Here is a 5,648-nt window from a genome sequence, read left to right as displayed (position 1 = left end):
CATCCTCAATCCACTGAGTCCTCAGTGATGGTCGTAGCAATAACAGAATTGTATTACCCATCATCTACTGAGCACTAGGAAAGCCTGGTTTTAGACTTCTCTGGATTTTTCCTTTAAGGAATGCAAATAATTCTCGGGTTATTTTAGGAGGTAGATTGTTGATAGCCGTTGGCTTTCAGGAGGTAAGTGGGAGTGGGGGAAGGCCGTGTGCCAGGATGTGGAAAATGGGGCAGGGACATGGAGGGAGGAGGCTTGAGTTCTGCGTGCCCAGCTCCGAACTGGGTCGTCACTCAGGCTCTCTGAGGCTCAGTTTCTTAATCTCTAAACCAGGGATAACCACGGAATCTGGCACGGAATTAAGTGGTGCAGACATCTGGAAAGCACCAGGGTGTGATACTGTCTGTCTCTGCATCTTCCTGCTTCCCTCCATCCTCTGGTTCCTTCCTCTTTTCTACTTCTGTTCACTGCCCATTTTCTTCTTGAAAAACAAAAGGTAGCTCTTGACTTTTATATGCGGACATGGATGTATTGGTTCTGTCAAACGACATACGGTTTCAAAAGAATGATGATGGTAACTCCGTATACGAACAAGAAGGGGAGTCGGTTTTCTCCGCCGCCCCAGCTTTCTCAGTTTCTGTGATAGGCAGAGAGGAATTACCCATCCGGAATGCTGACTGTGTAGCCGGCACCATGCACATCTGACTTAAATCTCCTGACAATTCTGCGGGGTTGCAGCGTCCCCATTTTGCGGATGAAGAAGTGAGACACAGGGAGGTTGTTCACGTGTTTGATATCACACAGGTGATGAGCGACATCATTTGTCATTCAGACCGTGACGACTGTGGTCACCAAATCACGCTGTCTGCCCCCGTGGTGCTTACCTGGTGACAGGAGTACACCTTGACCATCAAGGGGAGCATGCGGGTGGTTTGAAATCTTTCCTCCAGGAATTCCCTTCTCTGGGGGGGGAATCTTGACCTGGGGTCCCCGAGAGTCTCTGCTGGCTTTGCTTCCCAGCCTGGGAAGAGGAAGACGCCAATTCGGCTCAGTGCTGAGAACCACAACATGCAAGGTTATTTCCTTCTTAATGGGTTTTAAGTATTTTATGGCTGCTTTCTGCACAATGTTTAACAAACAAAATGCATTAAAAATCAAAACTTGAATGTGGGCTCTTTAGGGTTTATTTTAAAACAACAACAACAAAAAAATTAAAAATAGAGAACACGGTTTGCATTTTTAAAAAACTGAGGAAATTTCTTTCTTACAGGTTGGGGAAAGAGATGAGGCAGTATGCACGGGGGCTGGCGCTGTAGCTTATGAGCTGAGGCGCGCAGGACGCCCGTCTGTCAAGGCAATGTGTAAGATGTTGATCAAGTCTGGAACCTCTGACCCAGAACAACCCGCTGGGGACTGAAGATGCCACTCCGATGAGCGCGTGCCTGCCTGATGGCACGCTGCATCTATGGGGAGGAATTTCCGTCCATCTTCCCACTGAAAAATGGGGCTTTTATCAGACCTGAGAAAAGGGCTGGGGAAAATGGCCTTGGTCTTCACAAGAGGAGATACAATCTGAGTGTTCCTTGCATCACAAACTCTTTTCGAAAGATTATTCCATTTTGGATGTTAACACACTAAAGCAACTGGTATTTTAATACAATGAAAATAACAACCCTTCACCCCAGCCGCTGTTGAGGTTAGGCCTAAAAAGGAGGGTGATTGTAAATTGGTTTCATAAGATGAAGGAGGGAGGAGGGGGGATGGGAGGGGAGGGAGGAAGATCAGATCGAGGGAGAGTGAATGGTGGGATCACACCTATGGTGCATAATGCAAGGGTACATGTCGGATCTATTAGTACAGAATATAAATGTCTTAACACAATAATTAAGTAAACGAGATGAGGTAAATATTAAAAATAAATCAATAAATAGAAAGGAGAGTGTTTGAATGGGGCAGAAATATGGCTCCAGCCTTCCATGACTCACAGTATTTTATTCTCTTTTTTCCCCCAATGGATGCTGTAAGTTCTCTCTAATATTCTATATATATATAGAGAGAGCAACCTGATGATGCATGGATAAGAGATAATTTACATTATTTTGTTGATTAATGCTCGACATTGGGAAAAACGCTTGGACATTAAAGAGGACACTGACTTCCCTGGAGCTCCTGGGTTTTCCTGAGACACTTGCAGTGTTCCTGGGTTTGGGTCACACCAGGCCCAGAGCCTAGAATTGGTGACAGGAGCAGCACCTGCAGAGAAGATCTGCTGTGTGGGGGAAGGTACAGTTTTTGAGATGCATTCTTTCTCTCCATCCTGTGTTAGAATGAGAAAACACATTCCACGATTTGTTTGGGATGTGTTGTCATGGTGACAGAGATGGACGTGCAGGATGGGCAGACTCTGAGAAAACGTGGTGAAGAGTTTTGTTACTCTTCCCCTGGAAGCGCCGTTTCTCTGCCAACACGGCATTGCTTCTGCCCACGTCGCTGGCAGGCTTCTTAGGGACAGCAGGGAATCCTAGTCATTGGCAAACTGTATAGGTGGCCTCTGGTTCCTGAATGGCTAATTCCTCCAAGGAGGACAGGTGTTGGAGCCGCTATGTCGCCAGTGCTGAACACGGGAAACAGCCAGTACCAGGATTCAAAGTACAAGCTTGCAGGAGGTGAGGCTCACCAGAGGTGCTGGAGAGTGAGTGCCCCAGAGGGGCGGGAGAGAGCCAAGCTCAGAGTCTCGCTCACCTGGGTGCTGGAGAGCCTCCAACAACCTCTGCAGAAGCTATTTATACCAGGTGTGGGGAGTGTCCAGTAATTGCATACGAGGGCTATGTGCTTAAGGATGGCTATGTGCTCTTTCTCCCCACGGGCTTGACCTTGACCCTGACCCTGACCTCGAAGTGCCACACATGCTCAAGGTCCAACACCTCCTTACTAACGAGCACCCCATCTAGTTTCATTAGAGCACCAGTTACTTGAGGGCTTGTCCCCAGGCTGCACGGCATCTCTCGGCCAGCCAGGAGACTGTCCTGCTCTCAGCATTTCCCTCAGGAGCTGGTGACTGTTCTTATCAGCACGGTGTTCATTCTCCTACAGACAGGAGCTGGGGTAGTGTCCTGAGTATGAGAACACAGAGAAGACGGCTGCTTGGTGTCTTGCATAGAACACTTTGCAATAAATTAAACAACTTACTTCCCAGCTAATTTCCTTGATAGTACGGAGTTGTGTCATTATTCCCATCTTCCTGTACCAAACCTTCTCTCACGCTTCCTTTCGACTTTGTTTTAAAGTAACGATCATTTGAAAGACGTGCTTGAGAGTGCATCACGGTGTTTGTACAAACCATATCTGCTCACTCCCTCGCCCCCTTCACCTGGCTAACTCTCATTCACGCTTGAGGGTCTTTCGAGCACCATGGTTCAGGGTAGCCGTCTTTGACATTCCTCTACATGATGCTGTATTGTTCCTTCTGAGTACTTCTAATTAGTCACTTTAATTTATTTAAAAAACACGGTGTTTCCTTCAATAATGTGGCTTCCACAAGGGCAAAGCCTGTTCTAGTTTTGTGGCCCCTGTTTAAGCAGACCACTCAGCATCGACATCACTGTCCACTGGGTAATGTCCAGTGGACATTTTACAGAAGGAGCCCATCAAATGCCATATCTCACCTGCTGACCAGCGTTCAGAGTGCTTCACAGCAAGCCCTGTTCTGAGTCCTGGGCAAAGTAGGGGCTGGAAAAGGAACAGAAGCACAGATCCGATTCCCAAAGAGCTCAGAACTGTTTTTTTCTCCAGAAGAGCGATCTTGTGGCTTTTAAAATTACATCGAGTTTTTAAGCACAGCACTTCAAATAGCCTAAGTTTTGATAGAATAATATTAACGTTATATCATAGAAGCACAAAAATCAAGAACCAAATTTACATTTGACATGCAGGCAAATTTCTACAGCTTGTGGTTCTATTTTGTCAGAGTCTGTTTCCCCCTTTGGACTTATTATGGACACAACTGTTTTATCGTCTTTCTCCCGTGTTCTCCCCACCACCCCGTCCTTGCATTTATTCTGATTGCACTGCACACTGTTGTGACTGACGCTTTGGAAAGTTGCTAACAATTGGGGAGGGGGTGCCCATGGGGTGCTTATTGAGATATACTAAGATAAATCCAGAGAGTTTAGAAAGACAAGTGTTTAGAATAGAGGTTCATACATATGTGAAACCTGAAAAAGTGGATGTTATCAAAGTAGAGTGGAGAACAGGGGTTAACAGAGATTAGGGAGGGGTTGGTCAATGAGCACACAGTTACCTGGAAGGGGCGGAGGAAGTTCTGGCTTTCTATTGTAAAGTAGGGTGACTGTGTAGTCAGCGATAAAATATTACATACTTCAAAAGAGCTAGAACAGAGGATTTAGACGTTCTGACCACAAAGAAATGACAAGTGTTTGAGGTGATGGATGTGTTAATTATCCTGATCGATCACGCACTCTACCCCACAAATAGGTAAAACTCATATGTGTTGTTACAAATGAAACTTAAAAAGAAGAAGGAAACAAATATTGGTTCCAACTCGGACAAAGAGATTGACTTTTCTCTACTTTCAAGTGAGAGCAGAAGTTGTAAGGAATGGACCCAAAGCTTTTGTTTGACAAAATCTTCAGTCCCTTTATTAGTAAAATATTACTATAGAGGCTGGCATAGAGTAAACATCTCAAAATATTATTGATTATTATTGTCGTTTTATTATTGTAACAAAAAAAGGACATAACATAAAAGATAAAAAGAGCAACTTAGAGGAAACAGAAAACATGGACAAATATATAAAGTTAGAGTTTTTTCTTAATTAAAAATATTAATTGCAAATAAAGACGGTATGTCTTCGAGGTGTTCAATATGACGATTTTATATTTGTACACACTGTGTAATGATTATCACAATCAAATTCCTTAGCACATTCATCTCATGAATTTGTTCATTTTTAACTGAAACTTTATGTCCTTCGATCTGTATCTCCCTCTTTCTCCCCCCCCTTGTTCCCTAGAAACCACCGTTCTACTCTCTTTCCTTAGAAGTTTGACTTTTTTAGATTCCCCCTAGAAGTGAGATCCTATGGTATTTGTTTTACTGCGTCTGACTTAATTCATTTAGTGTAACGTCTACAGGTTCTTCCAGGCTGCCGTGAGTGGCAGGATTTCCTTTTTTATGGCAAAGTAATATTCTTGTGTGTTTGTGTGTATGTGTTACATAGTTACAACTATTACATAGTTATAACTAACAACTGTATTATTAATAGTTGTAAGTATTTAAATGGCACAGGAACTTTACAGCCACCCTCTGTATCTCACACTTTCTGTATCCGTTCATCTGTCCCTGGAATGTAGGCTGTTTCCGTACCTTGGCTATTGTGAATCAAGCCACTGTGGACACGGAGGTGCAAATATCCCTTTGAGATACTGATTTAATTTCCTTTGGGTATAATACCCAGAAGTGGGATTGCTGGTGTGTATGGTAGGTCCACTTTAACATTTTCAAGGAATCTCCTATCTTCCTTAGTGGCTATGGGAAGTTATAATAGTTGTAATAAAGAGTCCATACTCTCATAATAATAAGTGGGCAAAAGTCTCTACATACATAATGTTCAAAGGCAAAAAATTCTAGAA

The sequence above is a fragment of the Otolemur garnettii genome, unplaced genomic scaffold (assembly GCF_000181295.1).
Source record: "Otolemur garnettii isolate 467f Iridium unplaced genomic scaffold, OtoGar3 scaffold00130, whole genome shotgun sequence".
Classification (NCBI taxonomy): Eukaryota; Metazoa; Chordata; class Mammalia; order Primates; family Galagidae; genus Otolemur; species Otolemur garnettii.
Note: the sequence above shows the minus strand (reverse complement) of the source record.